General features: G+C 39.3%; 1 protein-coding gene across 1 annotated transcript in view; it reads right to left on the bottom strand.

Moving 5' to 3' along the window:
- SFTPD (surfactant protein D) overlaps positions 1–18,626 on the bottom strand; it is a 74,764-nt gene that overhangs the window by 31,567 nt on the left and 24,571 nt on the right. Inside the window, 4 exon segments of the mRNA XM_054515607.1 lie at positions 7,578–7,637; positions 12,895–12,968; positions 17,269–17,443; positions 17,895–17,954. The gene's annotated coding sequence lies outside the window, so the exon portion shown is untranslated.

The raw sequence follows: 18,626 nt of genomic DNA, 5'->3' as shown, positions 1-18,626 counted from the left end.
GCCTATCTTTATTATCCTCCTCACCTGTTCTCAAGAATTCTGCAAAATGCAAACATTCGTTTCCTTTTTCCTTATATTTGCAAAGAATAGCATTAGATGGTTTTTAGTGACATTTTTAAAGAGAAAAATAGGAAAGCAAGGCAAAAAATTAATTATTCCTGAAATACCTGTCTTGGGAGGATAATGGCAGGATTAAGAACTGGGTGCAAGTGTGGAATATTTGAGAGGCATTTCCTCCATCCTCCCCAGGCTGCCTACAAAGAAACCACAAGGACTGGTGTGAAGCCACACTGAGGGATGTGAAGCCATAACTGAGGCAGAATATGTAATTATGAAAGGCTTTTGGGAAGGGCTAATGCAGTGACTGATTTGTGAGGCAGAAGGGCAAATTTGCCTCCTCTCCAGCCACTGAAGCTGCAGTGGTGCTGCATGAGACTGCTTGTCTGTGCCCAGCTATTGGGTCTATGGATGGACAGATGTGCCACCACCAGTGTCCAAAGCTGGGGCAGGGGTGGCAATTCTTGCTTGCTTGAATCAGAAAGGTTTAAATTTTTCTGCCTCATTGGCTTCAGTGGAGCTGTAAAGCACAGTGCCTCAAGGTTGGCTTTGAAGGCACTACTCTTCTAGCCTTCCTTCAGGCAGAGAGATGGATTATGTGACTTCTCATAACCCTTAGTAACCCTCTCTTCTACACTTTTTTTCCACTGGTTTAATGCCTTAATAGTACTTTCTTGCAAGCAGCTTCATTTCCTGAGTACTCAATCTCTTATGACACATATATTTGCATTAGAGTTCTATTTTTTCCTCAACCTGGTAGTGTTGAGGAAATTCAGACCTTCTCTGAAGTTAAATTTCCTTCTTCTAACCCTCTAGATACATAAGATTTCTGCAGAATTTAACAGGTGTCAGAATAATGTTTTTCATGGGTCCAGAAAGATGTAATTGTTTGAGTAACTTCTTTTAGTTTTAACACAGGCTAATTTCTAATTATCTCAATCATGAGCAGAAATCCTTTAACTGTAGGTCATTTTGAGCATGCTTGGTAAGGATGTTGCCTGAGCATTCCCAAATAGCTAATGAATTGTTAGTTACAACTTAGACTAAAAAACATCCTTAAGTCTATAGAATTTCCCCTTTTTTGGACTTTAATTTCCTTCTGGCTTGTATTCTAGGAAAAAAAAAAGAATTTAAATGCTTATAGATTCTTCCCATATTAGTGTAAAACATTGAACTGGGCTATGTATCTTACAGCACCATGTTTGCCTTAGAAAAAGGTATGAAGGATTTGTGAAAAACCTTCTGAACAACACTAGTAACAGATTTCATTCACTACCAGTCTAGAGCACATTTAATCATGGTAATCTAGAACTGAAAGAGCCATAGAAGATTAATTACCTGTGGAGTATTCCACCCTCATTTTACATGCTGCCCTCATGTTCCTCTAGTGTTTTACCACAGAATTGCATGAAATCAGGAGATTTCATAAACCTTCAGATCAGCAATGGTCACAAACATTCTTTCCATGCTTGGAAGGTTGAGGACTGTACTAAGCATAATTTTAATAAAGAATAGCTGAACATAGTTACCAGTGAGATAAATTGTGGGAAAGCCACTTTACTGTACCTGCATCCATTTTGATCCCTATTTCTTTCTATTTCTGCTCCCTTTGCCTGGCCCTGCATTCTGAGCAGGGCCACAGCCTGGAATATGTTTGCAGTTCTAGAGATGCCACTTGTTCCTGGGACTGAAGTGCTCAACACTGGCTCAGTCTGGCCTGCAAGGGTTAATGACCAAATTATTGTCAGAGCTGTTGGCTCTCTTTAGCTGCCCATGCTCCATAAGGGAACTATATTACATCCAAGTGGGTTGATCTCCTATATTTATTCTGAATTTCTGCCTTTTAACACATAAAATGAGTGCTCCCTGGCAGCTCTTAAACAACACCTTTAAAAAGGGGCCTTTAAAACAGGCATTAATTGTAAAAATTGACTAAAATGCAAGTAGTAAGCTAAGGCTCCATCAGATGACACTGAGAGCCCTGGTAGGAAAGTAACCCCCAGATTTTTTGGCCCCTGCTCAGAGTTAAGGGTTTGTCATGTCCCCTGAAAGCAGGACAGCTTCAGAGGTGGGGCAGATGTCTCACATGCTTGGGAGCCTTTATTCTTTGCAACATAAGCACACACATGTTTCAAAATACCTAAGGGTAAAAGCTAAACATCTACACTAGGAATTATTATATTGCATACGTACAGACAACAGAATTTTCACCACTCTTACAGCTTTTATTCTTTGGTCTTTCAGACATGATGAGCTTTCGATGACAGCTTCAACTGATCGTTTTGGGGTTATTTCTGCTAAGCCACTGAAGTTCCTGTGAAAGCAAAATTCAGCCCTTATAATCCTGTCCCAACACCCTTTTTGCTGTTTTGCTCATTAGCTATAGGAAATGCCCAATTGCATCTGAGCTCACAGTTGCTCTGGATTCACTGAGTTTGTTCAAACAGAACTGCACTAAAATCCAATTTCTAAGCTTTTGATTTTATAATTAGCAGCCAAAACAGATACAGACTGGATCTCTCAAATACAGATTCATTTTCCTGACAGTGAAAAGAGGTAGGATGTGCACAGGTAAGCTGCTTTGTGTGAATGACTCCAATGTACGTCAAGGACAGAATTTTAAAATTTCAATAATAAGATGGTGAACATTAACATACCCTCTGTAAATCAGGAGACCAGAAATAAGAGTTACTTCAGACATGCTTAATGGGTGCCACCTATTCTGTTAAATTTAACATTATTACACAAGGTATGCCATCAGAATTTCATCTATATAAATACAATTCTGAATTTTCAAGAAACCTTTTTTTGAATGCAGCTCCATCAAAAGAAGACAAAAATGGAAATCAGAGGCAGAGAGTGCACTCAGTTATTTATCCCATGATTTTTGTTGCTTTGAGAAGTTTCAAGCAGAAATAATTTTGGAGTTCAACCTCCCATTAGCCACTAAGCAATTAATAGAATGATCTCAAATTCCTCCCCCATGCCACTTTATTGTATGTACATTTACCCAATTAATCTAAAAAAAGATCTAATTTCTTTTCATGGTAAATAAATACATTGTACAAACAAAGGAACAGCAGCTGATAACTAATTAACTGATATGTCTAATTCATGGTATAATAGAGACCAAATGTATATCATAATCAGGCTTCTGGAGTATTTGATAATACCAGCAACAATGCTTGTGAAAATTCTGCCCACACACATTCTACATTTAGGAGAGATTAAAAATATAATGAAAGCAAGGAAAATATTTCTGTGGAATGCAAGAATTCTGGCTCATTCCTCTGTCAAGAGTCAATTTGCATGATGCTGAACTTAGCAGTAAATACAAAATCTGAAACACAAACAGAAAAGATTTTTTTTTTTTTGCAATATATTCTCCTCAAGCTCATGATCTTCAGATCCCGTCTGGATTTCCCAGTATTTTTTACCCACTCCCAGCTGTCACTTTATCATCTGTTGTATAAAGCAGATATTTAATTATGGGCTGCTGTGGAAGACATTCAACAGAGATATCCCTACCTACAGCAGAGTGGTGAAAGAACTAATGATGCTTCTTTTCAGTTTCATACACCATTTTTCCCTGATCAAAATATCAGGTTTCATGATTTCACTAATTGATAGCCCAGTACTCAGAAATATCAGAGCTATCAGAGCTGAATAATCAAAATATTATTAGGGCTTTATAAGGCTGTCTACCACAACTAGTCATTAGAGGACTTCAGCTGTGTCTTCCAACTGTTTCCACATACATCTAAATTGCAATGATTTAGTCCTTGAGCCCTGATTAATAAAAGCAGGGTGTGCCAAGTTACTAACTCAGTTTCAGTAATTATGAGGCCTAAGAGAAAGATTTTGAAAAATGACAGAGAAGCTGATTTTTCTTAACCCAGTTTAAAATGAATAAAAATCTTGGCAGTATATGAAGCTAGCACTACTCAAGCACTGAAAAATCAGATTTTATACTGTTTATCAGAGGAGAATATTGACCCCAAGTCATTCCTGTGGCCTCAGGGGAGACAGTGCTTTACAGGCTGCCCTCCTCTACCTGGTTACAGAGAGTCTAAACACAAGAGTTTCTACCTTCTAAAATCTGACAGAAATGACAAGCCTGAATTTATTTTTAACATGTTTGTTAGCATTGGGTGTAGATTAGATCGTAAGCTCTTTCTATTTCTTCCTTATATTAGTCTCATGTCTGATTTAGGGTTAAAATCATCTTCTCATCAGGCATCATATTTTCAGGGATACCTGGAGTGTTTCTAATTTTGCTTTAATATGTTCAAAGACCTTGCAAGAGTAGGTTAGCATTCTAATAAAAATGGCTCTGGATTTCCCTCCTCTGTTATGCCATTTAAAGTCACTGACTTTAAGAAACACTATGGACACTCGAGTTTAAAGAAATGTACTTCAGCCTCTAAGCAGCTACAACAGCACCACGATGACAAGGCTGAATTCTAGTACTTAACTGAGTTTTCTAGCAGGTTAGAAGACACTAAAGCTTGGGCAGCCAGCTTTACATTAGCCAGAAATGGTTCTCAAACAAAAATCTGCAAAGAATGTTTATGATGGGATCAGAAATATGCCAGCGATGTATTTTTCTATTTATGTATTCTTGAGCAAAAATTTAAACAGATTTATAGCACTACATAATTTAAATAGCAATCATTTGGATTCACTTAAGAAGTTAGGGCCATGAATAAACATAAAATAAATAATTGCATATCCAAACATATCTCTTCTCCTTTAAAGCAACCATGCCTTCATTAGTACACAAACACTGGGCTGCTTGAAAGTCTGAGCAGGATTAGGGCTGGCAGTTTTCCTTCAGGGCCTGCACCAGGACAGGAGGATGTGAAGCTGGTGGCAGCAGCAGCATCATGTTGTTGTTCTATTATTTCTCTAGAGTCTTACATTGTTGTTATCAGATTTCTAAAGTCCATACCTCCTCAGTGTGTTCTTATGGCTGCAGATCTTCACAGCACAGACTCCTTCTTCTGCATGCTCTTCTCTCTCAGTTCAGGGCTCCTCCAAGGCTCTCCCTGACTGGCCAACCCACCCCCTTTTATCCCAGTTGTCTTCGTTGGTCACAGCTGCAGCCCAATTAAGGACATCACAGCTCAGCCCATCAAGAACAACCGGGACCTCTGGGGCAAAGCCTCTATACAGATATTCAAATACAAATATTCAAATACAATACATTTCCTCTACTATAGCATCATTCAGCTGCTGCTTGAGCTGGGTGTCTGGGTGCAACATAAGGCACAGGCATCTTTCAAAATGCCCAAGGACAAGCTAAACATCTACACTAGGAGCTATTGCATGCATACATGCAAACTGAACTCTCACCACTCATACAGCTTTTATTCCTTGTTCTTTCAGACAGGTCCTGTTAAATTTAAATGTTTGAACACTTCCTCAGATTTGGACATTGTCACTCTATGTCTGTAGAAAGAGCCACTTTGTTGAATTTGCCCTCTAAATAATTTATAATTTGTACTAAAATGGGGGCACATTTTTAGCACTGGAACATCCTTTTCCTGTCCTGCCATTTCCATGGTACAGAGCTATTTGTACAACCACAATCTTTAGGCAGTAATTTTTAAGAAAATGTAATGCTGTATTTGTAGCCTCACGCTATACAATTTAAACCCAAGATTTTTGCAATATTGATGCTTGGCAGTCACAATTGCATACTTGTCTACTGAAAAATTTTGTATCAGCTCTAACAGTCATTGAGGTCTCAGATTTTCTGTTTTAATAGCACAAATACAGGAAAGGAGAAGAATTAAAAATCAGTGCCAGTGTTCAAAACAAGGTATGAACACATACCGCATAAAAAGAGTTCCATGATTAATATCTAAAATACAAATATTTGAAGAAACAAAATTTTGGGAAATTATGTACTGCTTTATCTTTAAAAAACTTAATTAAGTGAGAGATAAAAGAAGTAATTTTTAAATTTTGTATTAAAAGATCCTCAGAATAACCCCTTTCCTTAGAATCAAGCTTTTCATTCATGCACATGTACACCATGGATGAATTAACAGGAGCTTTGGTGGTGTCCTAGCTGTGCCAGTCTACAGGAAGCAGGAATGGCACCTGCCATATGTGAAGTTATGACAAGAGAGACCAAAACTAATGTAACGCTTAGTGTTGACACAGGAAGGAAGGAAAAAGCACCCTGCACTGATTGCTGCTTCATGTGCTGCAGGTTGTTCTGTGTGCCACCTGGCTTTTCAACAATGAGGAGCAATTATTTACAAAGGTCACAGAATCTCCAAAAAATTCTCCTCAAAGTACTTCAATTGGTGTGGGATTGCTACTCTCATTGAAATTAGTTCTTTTGTTACTACCCTCTTTCTGTATAAAACACAGACTAGGCTGTGATTGAATAGGGACATCCCTTGCCTGTGCTCCCTCCTTGCCTTCACACTCTGCTCTAAAGATGCACAAAGATTAAAAAAAGAAAAATTATGGAGATATATATATATATATATATATATATACATGCATATAGACGTTAAAGTAAGTTGCTAGAAGGCAATTTATGCTTTGACAGCATCTCATTACCCTGGGATTTCACAAGGGCTGACCCTTTAACACTGCTTTTGTCAAATATTTCCCACTGGAACTGTTTCTTTATTTTTCAGCCTCTGACAGCCTTTAAGAAATCTAAATTCTATAGCTTTCCAGATAAAAAACCAGGCTACAACCTGACCTCACTAAGAGTAGCAATTAGGAAGTGAGAAACCTGAGTTTATAGTAACAGGAAGTTTTTTAGGAGAAACGCAGGAGGACAAACACTAGTACCAAGAGTTAATCTTGTCAGTCCAGCACCTTTCTTTAAAATCAAAGAGAAAGACCACCCTATTTCTATTTCCAGTTACCAATAGATTTCAAATAGAGATTACAGGATTGTTGCTACCTGTTCCATAGAAAGGACACTGCTTTTCAATTCTTTGTTTTCCCTTACAGCATCGACTGGCAAAAGTGAAAAGATCACATAGGGCAACTAAAATAGTGCATTTTCTTCCAGGCAGAGAATGAGGAAGAAAGAGAGAGAGATATCTGTGCAGGACAGTTTATAAGACTGAAACACCTCAGCAATGTTGGCTCTCTGAGCTATATTGAGGCCAAGACCTTTTGAGCAGGGCCCATAATCCTTGGGTCATTGACCAGCTTTACCTCCCACAGCTTATAAACACTCTCTTGGTCCCCCCTTCTCTGGTCAAGGCCTCAGACTCAGTAAAACCCTTTCCATCAAATCTTTTCCACTGTTGCTTTTCCCTCCCCTGCGTTTGCCCAAAATTCCCCCTTACCCTATACAGCCTGTACAGAGTTGGTACATTGCAGTATTTTGTTCAATCTGTTTTAAGTAATGCATATGATATTGCTGACTTAAATCAAAATTACATCAATTACTCAATGAGGTCATGCTTCCTACAGGTATTTGCTACTCAGCAAAACATTTGTTATGATTCGGTCCATTCTACCCTCAGACTTTTACTCACAGGATAGACAGCATTTCACTCAGTACTCCTATAATACTCTATCAGATGAATCCTTTTATCCTAAAAAAAAAAAAAGGACAGAATTAATATTTTGAGCTTAACATGTCATTTCTTTTTCTTATGGCTGCAAGGTAAGGAAAGTCCTAGTGGACTTAGATGGACCATTAACTATAAAAAGTCACCACCAGGGTTCTATTTCAAGCCAAAACTGAAAGATCAAGTGGATAAAATCATCCCCCAGGTGAAGCACTTCAATACAAATGAGGAGAAGCAGGGTATTCTGCTGCCCATATATCTGATGACTGTATGACTGTAACTTCCACATGTGCCTTGCTGAATTCTGGCAGAGGGCTGGACTGCTCAGTCTATTGTTGCTCAGGCAGCAGGATGACTTTGTTATGGCAGGGGATGTGGGGCAGCTTCTCCAACAAAGGCAGGTATCAGAGCAAATTGGTGACTGAAGAAACAGAGCTTGAATGAGCTTATGACCTGCTTGTCCATAGGCAGACAATGCATCAAATAGGGATTGGAGTAATTTGTTCTGTAGGATATTCAGATTTTTATTCAGCACATATCACTGCCTCGTGAATCAGCTGTGGTTTCTTACCTTGATATACTGGGAAAATGAAGCCCTTTCTGTTTAATAAGAAAGAAAGGTATTTCTACTGCCATATAAAAATAGTAGAGATGAATTAAACATTACACCTTAACTAAAGTGTATTCCAGACAAAGCATACTATACAACATTCATGCTTAGGTGGTATGTCATGAATCAGCAGCTTTAAATCCTTCCTTTGAAAATAATTGCTGGTACTTTGTTTCTTTGAGTGAAATATGCTTTTAGATGCAATTTAATGGTTGAAGATTGTACATATCTCTTCAGTATAAGCAAGCCAGAATTTTATTATTTAACTATGTCCTTTAATTACAGGATTAATCTTCAAAGCATTGTGAAGTACATTTGCAAAGTCACAGAGAGAATAAAAGGCTTATAGAGGATAAAAACCTCACAGAGCATAAGAGGTAGCAATGGTGTAAGTGAATGGTGATAATGAAAAGATACACATATGCTCTAGCTATACTTTACACTGAGATTACAAGGCATAGGGATGAAGGAACCGTGATGCTTTTGTCCCTTTACACTGGCAAAGCTACTGGGGCAGCTGTCCTTACAAGGCTACTGGAACATTTTACAATCAGCTCTTTCCCAAAACTGCTTGCTGGCATCAGCTGCCCAGGGTCATCCTCACTGGGGGAGCTATGATGTATCACAAACCTCGAGTACAGCTCTTTTTCAGTAGACTCAGGAGGCAGGATTTACTGTAGTGGACCCTATAATTATTTCAGACTATTAAGTTAAAATCTCACAATTTTCCTTCACTTTTCAATGAGACCTTGAGATGACACTTGGTCACCCTGAACCCTCTGATTCCTCCAGTGGAGGAAAGAACATATTACAAGCTAATGTCAAAACCAGTTTGAAATTGGAACAAAACTATGTGATGCTGGAATATTTGCTCCAACATCTGTTGCCATTTTGCATAAAAAGAACATATTTAAAATCAACTTAATTTGTACTTGACCGACTAAGAAAAGAAACAAGTCACTACTGGACTCCCTGAATTTCATGTCATGAATAAATTATCTACCTTGAAAGGAAACAAGACAGTTATTTCTTTCTAATAAAGATATCAGATCTCTTCGTCTGTCATACTGCAGGTGTTTGAGCTCAGCACCTGTGATTACATTATGTAGGATTCTTTTTTATGCTATTTTTTGCTTCATTAAAAATTCTTCATTGATTCATCACATCAATCTTTTGACAAGAAATCTAACCTAGTGATATCAGGAACACTGAGTATAAGTTATCTGAGGATACTGGTTAATTAGTCTCTGATGGATTAATATCTGTGCAAATAATTAGCATAAAATATATGCAGTATTTATCTAAAATAAGTGGCTCATTGGCCATATGTCTAGCTATGTACCTCATGCAGGATATACTTCTAGACACTAATATTTCTTTTAGGTACAAAAATAAGTTCATTATTTTCCCTCTTAGGCATTAAAAAATTGTGACTAATGCCCAGAAGCTCATAGTATTGTTTTTAAAATGTAAACAATTTTCTAAACACAATACAAAAAAACTGCATTGGTTCATTTTCTGTAAACTCCCACAGTGCTCTGAAGTTCAATTGTCGTAGTTACATGTTTCATAAAACAATAGAAATCTTGGGAGAAAAAAATCAGTGTGGGAGGGTGAAAGGATCCAAATGATTTGGTCAAACATCAGGGGGAATTCAGAGGCAGCCAGGGCAGGCAGGAGAGCATCTCTTGTGTTTAAAGAAATGCTGCCTACTTGCTTCATCTTGACACCACTGGAACGTGTGGTACCAACACCCCCACCTCTCCCTGAGCTCAGCAGCTCCTGGCTGGAGCCCTGCCTCTCTTCACAGCCCTGCTGCAGCCTCCAAACGCCCTGAGGAAGGGCAGTGACTGCCAGCAGTAACAACTGCATGAGCTGCTTGGTGCCACAGAGAGAAACCCAAGCACCAGCATTCCAAACCCAAATGTGCCCGATGCATCCCAGTATCAGTGTTCCAAACCCAAATGTGCCTGATGCATCCCAGTATCAGTGTTCCAAACCCAAATGTGCCTGATGTATCCCAGTATCAGTGTTCCAAACCCAAATGTGCCTGATGCATCCCAGTATCAGTGTTCCAAATCCAAATGTGCCTGATGCATCCCAGTATCAGTGTTCCAAACCCAAATGTGCCTGATGCATCCCAGTATCAGTGTTCCAAACCCAAATGTGCCTGATGCATCCCAGTATCAGTGTTCCAAACCCAAATGTGCCTGATGCATCCCAGTATCAGTGTTCCAAACCCAAATGTGCCTGATGTATCCCAGCACCAGCCTTCCAAACCCAAACGTTCCTGATGTATCCAGCGCCGGGAGTGGGGCCGGCGGGGCCGCGAGGGGGAGCGGCAGCGCCGCGGTTCCGCAGCCCCGGGGAGCTCCGCATCCTTCAGCCGGCACCGCAATCCCCTCCCGGAGCTGCAGCCCTGCCGGTCCCGCAATCCCCTCCCGGAGCTGCAGCCCCGGCGGTCCCGCAATCCCCTCCCGGAGCTGCAGCCCCGGCGGTCCCGCAGGCTGCAGGTTTGGGATGCTGGGCGGTGCGGCTGCCCTGCGGTGCCAGGGCCGCTCCCGGCTGGAAGAGTCGCTGTGCTGACAGCGGGAGAATCCAGCGGTGCACATCTGCCTGGGTAGGCAAGTTGTCTGTGTGCACCTGCTTCCCTGCCATGAGTGGGTATATGTATGTTACATTTAATATCATTACTACCAGGTTTGGTGACAGACTGAGAAAAACCTGGGATTTCTCCCTCAGCTTGCTAATACTTTGATTTCTCAGCTACAAATCACGCCATGCTTTCTAGCCCCAACAATACAGACTAAAGTCATGAAACAGCCACACTGCTGTCCTGCCCTCACCGATGTTCCCTCAGACACAGTCATGCTGCTGCTGCAAGGAAATCCATTCCAGATCCACTTGTGACAGCTGAGTGTCAGAGTTACAACACACTGCAGAGGAGAGAGCAAAGCTTGTCTCCATTAGCACATCCCTGCTCTGTGGCCACAGCACACAGCAGTCTCCAGCACTGCTGCTTTGATTAAATGTACTCCTGGTACACTTAAAATAGGTTTTCACACAGAACATTGTGGTCTCTCTGAAGGACTGTTTGACATCTGAGTTGCTCATCTGAATGTGGCACACATTCTGTCATTCCCATTTCATTTTGGAAACCAAATTTCACCAGGCTCCATACAAGTCCTGCACACTGTTAATTTTCAGCTCGAGCAGTGCAGAGTCATGAAACTGTAGCAAAGATGGTGCTCCTTATGGCAACAAAGTGCGAGGGTATCAGATGACTCAGAGCCTTTCCTTCTCTTATGCTGTCTTTATGTCATATTTAGTTGTTAATTAATTAGAAGATATGAATTGAAATGTCTTCCCTCTCTTAGCAAAACTTGTGTATGAATTTTAATCATCATGCAGCACAGAGCTCCAAACTGCGCCTGACATACAGCTGAACAAGGGTTATGTTGTTACATTTAAGTCCTAATCCCTTTTCTTCTTAAGTACAGACAGATGTGTTTAATCTATTTAAATTTGCCTTAATTGTTTGAGTCTATAGAAAGCTGACTGTACTTTCTGCTTTAATTTGAGTGATTCCAAGAAATTAATATGCACTAAGCTGTTTCCCTAGATATTGCAGAGTTCTGTTAGCAGTTACAGTGACTAAGCAGACACAAAGTACATTCCCTGCTGATGTAAAGAAGCCCCGTGGTGTTTGCCACTGCCTGTTTTTACCTTGATACCCAGAGACAGATGAGGCTCTGTCATGGTTTTAGGCTGCAAGCAGCCATCTAACTCCTCTATTCCCCTATGCCACTTGTTCCCTCTGACATCAGTCCCTTCCCAAGTGTGGGATCGATGCCAAGTTGCCTGTACCTGATTTTCATCCTGGACACCATGTGAGGAAAACTGGTTGCTCTTCCTTACACAGTTGCAGTGAACCAAGTAATGACTTTTGTCATGTGTCACCTGGACATTTACCCCTTCACATGCAACACTAAGCTCAGCAAAAGAACTTTATTCTGTGTTAAAAATAAAGGTAATGAAAATAAATGAGAGAAAATGCAAAATTGCCTACAAGGTAGCCAGATGGGCAGCCTACTTTAATGTCCTCATTTGATCCCACACATGAAAGAATTTTTATTTATGTCCTCTTGCATTTCCTTTAAGCCAGAACTTAAACAATTATTTTTGGCCCTATTGTCTATGACAAAATAATTCCCAAGATAATTATTTTCCATCAAAGCATTAATTTTTCACTGTGACTTTACCCAGATTAAAATTTAAACACCAAAGTCTAATATTGTTTCTGTTACCTAATTAAGTGTGAAATACTTTAAATGGAACACTAATGGAATAACATCCTTAAGTGTTTTCTGCAAATCTGGGATTCAATGTCTTCATCACAAATACATAAAGGCTCCTAAAAAACTCTCATATGTTAAGTGCTCAAGACAAACCACTGTGAACTGAGGTATCACTTCTGCCATATTTGCAAAATTTTTTTTCCCTCATATTGATGTGTTTTATTGAATTAATATTGTTCCTGGAACTGTAGCCAGTTCTGGAAGTTAACACAAATTAGAAAGCTAAAGGCTACTGAACACATAAAAAGTTCTGAATCCATAGCTCTGCTCCTCTGACCTCATGAAATCTGATTGCCACGAGGTAAATCCTTACCTGCCAGTGCAGGACAGTGTCAGACTCCTGGAAAATGGAACAGAATGCACAACTTCCCCTGTCGTCCTCAGTCACTAGGAAAAAAAGAACAGATTTGGGTCTTTCTAAGCAATGGATCATGTTTTCTGAACCTTTATTTACATTATTTTTATTGCCACAAGCATTTTCTCTCCCCTTTTGACTGTCTCCTTGGTTCATGGAATTTTGTTTTCAGGAGGAAAATGCAGAACTGAGGGAAGAGGGAACGTCTAAGTTCTAGATAAAGTCCAGGTCCTACTTTCCTTATCTGTCAAACTGTCTCTTCTGTTTTGTCAGACATTCATGTGCATGATCCTGGTCTCACTGCCATGAAATAAATCTTTAACAATGTAACTTAATGGAAATATCCAAGTATGTACAAAGGTGCAAATAAAGTCAGAATCTGACCTAGAGGCTCATACTTTACCAGGTGTTTGTATCTAACTCATTTGAGTTCCAGACTTGGTTTATTTTCCTTCCCTACAACACTCCAAATAGAATTTTTTGGAATAGAAACTTCCCCAGTTTGAATGAATGGGTTTTTTTTAAGTGAGAAAAATCCATTTGGCTATATTCCAGTTATATAAATAAAATCTTTACTGACTTTAAATTGTTTTTATGTATGTATTCCCTTTCACAGGTGTCACAGAGATTGCTTTTATTCATGAAATTTATCATGCAAAGAATATATGCTTAAACTCAAATATTGTGACACAATTAAAAAATTTTGTATGCAAAAAATAGCTTTGCTTACATGCACTTAGATAAGAATATATTCCAAATTGAGGAAGAAGAATAACCATCTCTAGAAGTAAAAAAAGCAAAACCATATTTTCGTTTTAAGATCCCTCTACCACACCCTATATTTGGGGATACACATGGAGATGGGGAAAAATTGTCGTTTTTTTCTCAGATATCTTTTAAAGGAGTCTTTCTAGTATTGAGTGGTTTTTTTATCCATTTTATTGGAATAGGATCAGGTCTAAATTGTGTTTTGCTTCATTGATGTCTGATGTGTATAAATATTCATGAGTCAACACCTGGGGTTGGCTATTTTCTAAAATCTCTATAACTGTTATTGCAGTTTTATCTGTGGACTGTGATGTCTCATTTGAATTCATGAGACCTGTTATAAATTTTAAATATATATGAATTGATATTAAAGTCTAATGAAGAACAAGAGTCCCACCTGCTACCTGCAATTTAGTACTACCTGCAGGAATCTAAGCAGTGAAGATGGAAACTTGATTGTTTGTTAAAACTTCAGATTTGTTTTGATCATTCCTTCTAATCCCTGTTGATAAAAATCATGTTCCAAAATGGCTCCTTTCCAGATTTCTGCAGAGATCTTGGAGCTTTCAGCCACTAAAAGTTTGGCAGAGCATCTAACTGCCATATTTTTGTTAAAGAGGAAAACTACTTAGATTCCCTGAGAGGAGTCTGTTTTATAGGCAACTTTGCTCACAGATCAGGCTCTCTTTTATGCTTTCTTATTTCTGAGATATGCAAAACAAATTTTATTTACAGTTCTCAGCTTAGTTTTGTGTCATGAGAATTGCAAACCAATTTACTTGCACATTCATAGCACCTAAAAGATGAAAGGTATTTGTCGTGGTACCAAGTAATATATTTATTCTCACTTTTAAATACTTTTCAGAACTGCTTTTCCACCAAATTCCACTGAGAGTTATTTCTGAGCTCAGACAGAGAGGAAGATTCAGCTCTCCAAAGTGACCACAGAGAGGTTGTGAATATCAGGGCATTTAGAACATGATGGTGTCCTTGGTAGGATCCTGGTGTCCCCTGCCTAGGGATAAGAGGACACCACAAGATACTTTTATAGTGCATTTTAAATTGCTCTTTAAGATTAGATTTGTGGTGAAGGGAGGGAAGTTCACCCCTGATAGCAGCAAGGCTGGTGCTTTACAGTGTGGCATCCAGCATGAAGAGAATAGAACAAACACAAGTGTTTTCTTTGTGTGAGTCTAGCCCCAAATCTGAAATCTGCTATCAGCTCTCTGTATGAGAGCAAACTCGTTAATGGGCTGAGACTGCACCAGCTCATAATCATCACCATGTTCCCTGGAAAAGCATGAAAACACAGGGCTGAAGTCTGGTCCTTGGCTATTATCACTGTTCTCACACAGCAATTTTCCATGTTTATAACAAAAGGAAAAAAGAGAAAGTACTTGGAAGATTTCTTTCCTTGTTTCTTTCTCTGACAAGTGGAAGAAAACAAGCAGAAATCTGTAGTAAGATTACAGAGTACTGCAGAAAATCTGGGGTAACAGGGAGTCAGACACAGATAATAGAAAGATATTTTTTTTAAAATTCAATTGAAAGCAGAATATCATAATGAGCCAAAAATGTTCGATTTTCCCTAGGTGCATCAACCTCCTTTACTAAAGAGAGTTTTAAACTGTCAGTATTGGCCCCTTGCTCCAGCCTCCAACATGCACCATAATGAAAGAACTTCCATCTCCATAGCACCAAAAACTCTGGAATCAGCTGCAGTATTTCCCTTGGCAGACACATTTAAGTGACTTTCTCCCTGCAGCAGCAGAGAGGTGGGAAGGAGAGGCAGCAGCAAAGCTGACTTGTTACAGCTCCTGCAACTTGCACAGAAGAAAAAGTTCTGCTTTGCTAACAGAAATCTGAGTGTTTTACAAATGGCACAACAGATGCTGTGCACTGATGAGAACAATGCAGACAGTGATGCTGCAGAAACTCCTCAGGCAGAAACGTCACGTCCTGAACATCTCACATGTGAATGGCCACAGCAATGATTTTGAGAACGTTTGGCCATGCCCTAAGCTAAGCTCCTGCACTGTCTGAAGTATTCCTTGGGGTTTTCATTTCCAGATGGAGAAACAATAGCTCTGGGTTCATCATGTCATGTTCAGGATGACATCTTCCTCAGTGAAACACCCCCTGTCACCAAAAGACAGTGCCAAGCGTTGGGTGTGAGCCCAGTACATGAGGTGGAAATGGAAACCACAGCCTTCTGCTGCTGAGACAGCAGCCAAGAGTTGACTCATCCCAAGACCTTCCCACAAATCCTTGTACACTGCTTTTTACATTAGAAAACTGATATTGATACAAATATGTGCTGCCAGGATGAGGGTGGCAAGATGGGAGTAAGGAGAACAACCACAGAAATAAGCATCCAGATAATTTTCTGGATTATGAGTGCTCTTTGAGCATTCCTGGAAGTTTACAAGGCTGTCACAAATGTTAATTAAAGCTGAATACAAAGTAATATTTAGAACTAGAACTAAAGATCAATACTACCTGAAAGATAAATCAGGACCCTTCTTTGGCAAATGGGTTGCCAGAGGAATGGCTGGCCAAGAATGCATTCAGAGCTGATCTGTGCTAGACATACTGTTTAGCTGCATTATCTGATGCTACCTCTTCTTCTGATTCAAGGTCTGCCTCATTTGTCAGGTCCTGTCCTTTACTCTCCAAACACAATGGCAAAGTGATTGCCAGTGATTTTATGCTTTTCTGTGCCCAGGACAATGGGACTGTTCAGCTGTCTGAAAGAGCTAATACATACTTTATGATGAGAAAGGAACAGCCAGAGCCACCAAGGAAAGGTGGGATTCTTTTCATCACTCTATAGCATCTTCAGCAGCAAAAAGCATCTTTAATACCACAGCTTTAAGGTGCCTGAGGTTTTCTTAAGGTAGAAAAGCATGGCACATTGAGACAAAAAGATTCTCAGACACTTAATCCAGTTAAAATATTCAAGATTCATTCTGAATTTTATTAGTCCACTGTGATTCAAAATGTTAAATGCTTGATCAAACACTATCAGACAGAATGACTTCAGTAGCCATCTGTGACAATGAAAGTGAAGTAATTGCACAGTGGGCTCCTACAACAGCATATAATCTCCTCAAGTCTTAAAGAGGGACCAGTTCAACACTTGCCTGGCCTTTTGCAGGCAGCCTCTGATACGTTGATGCATTTCATACTCATTAGAGACTACATCATAGCTCACTACAATTTAAGGAAAGCCTTCTTATTGCAAAAAACTTCAAAAAGAAAAGAGGACATGTGCAGAAAAAGAAATTAACTTGGAAAAAATTAAAATGGAACCATTATTGTCAGAGAGCACTAAAGACAGAGGCACAAACCTGCAGTGGACCTGCATCCACCATCCTTCCAAGAGATACCTGGTGGTCAATCATGTCTGAGGGACAGCTTTAGTAAAAAAATAAGTGAATTTTTTTGTCTCTGTCTTTTCTTTTGATTTCAAAAGCTGTAGAATGTAAGGGGTGAAATGCACTTCATTAAAGGCAAAAGAGTACCTCCTGCTTATTTCTAAGTAAGCTTATAATCTCAACCAACCTTGTATTTTCAAGGCTGGAAAGCAAATGCTTTCTGCCCTGGGAGGAGCTCACCCAGTTTGCTGATGTTGCTGAAGATCATGCTCAGCCACCCTCAGAGGCTGTGAGACTCCATGGACGTGGTCAGCATTTGACCCTGGTAGGGGAATGGCCTGCACAGTCCTTGGTCTGAAACCCTGCAAAAGGCAGAAATGAAATTACTGAGTGCTCCCTGCAAGGGCAGCAGGCCAGGCCAAGATCAGCATGCACAGAGCATTGCTACACCTTCTGTGGGCACAGAAAATCATCACCTACCTGCAGTACCTGTAGGAGAAACTCTAAAAAAGAGTTAAACTACTATAGGAAAAACTTATAAAAATGTGGTAATGGCGCACAGACATGTAGCCATAGGCTCTATTTATAATTTATGGTTTACAGATTTATAGTGTGAAACTGCAGTATTATGCAGTATGATTTACAGTGTGAAACTGCTGTTCATACTGTCAAGTATGAAAAAAGCAAGTTTCTAGGTCTTTTTTTTTCTTATTAAACAATAAAGTTACATAAGTGTGAACAGCATCTTCTAAAGTGAAACTAACATTTTCACTTTGAATATGGGAATATTTAATAAGAGATAAATATACTCACTGTAGTTAATGAGCTGTTCAGTCATATTCTGCTCCTAAAATATCAGCTTGAACCCCAGCTCTACTGGGAAAAAAATAAAATAGGGAGAAAAGTGAAGCAAAGAGCATCCAGATTTAAAAAAACCTTAAAAATTGAGAGAATAAAGAGTGAAGAAAAAAAAAAAAGAGGATGGAGACACAGCATTTTACTGGAAAATACAATGTTTTCTCAAGCTGAAATCTGTTAGAGGTGATGCAAAATCTCTTTTGTTGTACACAGGATTTGCAGTGAGCCCTGTAAAAATTTAGAGAGTGAATTTAAACTAGTATTTTAGGATCCATCTTCCCCAGTACATGTCTGGAAAATGTGACTTTAAAATGTGCTTTGCATTGGCAGGGGAACAAAAAAGAAAAAAAGAGAAAGAGGGAGGAAGAATAATCACAACAGAAAATAAGAAAAGTGAGTCAAGAGCTTCAGAGAGGTTTGCAAGTAATTCACAAAAAAACTCAGTTACCACAGTAGAAATTACATCTGAGCATAAGCATCTCTAGAATGGTTTTAAGAATTTCTAGGATCACAGTAAGATAGGTGTTCTTCCTTTTGTAGAACAGGGAAATCTGAAGCTAAAATATTCAGTTCCAATCACAGTTATCTCAGTGTTTGTGCCAAGGCAAAAGAAAGTCAACTGAGACTCCAATATGTTTAGCTTCAAAATTCTGGTAAATGACTTGAAGGTGTACTGGCCTTCATGAG

This window comes from Molothrus ater, chromosome 8, assembly GCF_012460135.2.
Source record: "Molothrus ater isolate BHLD 08-10-18 breed brown headed cowbird chromosome 8, BPBGC_Mater_1.1, whole genome shotgun sequence".
Taxonomy (NCBI): Eukaryota; Metazoa; Chordata; class Aves; order Passeriformes; family Icteridae; genus Molothrus; species Molothrus ater.
Note: the sequence above shows the minus strand (reverse complement) of the source record. Positions and strands in the feature narration are given on the sequence as shown.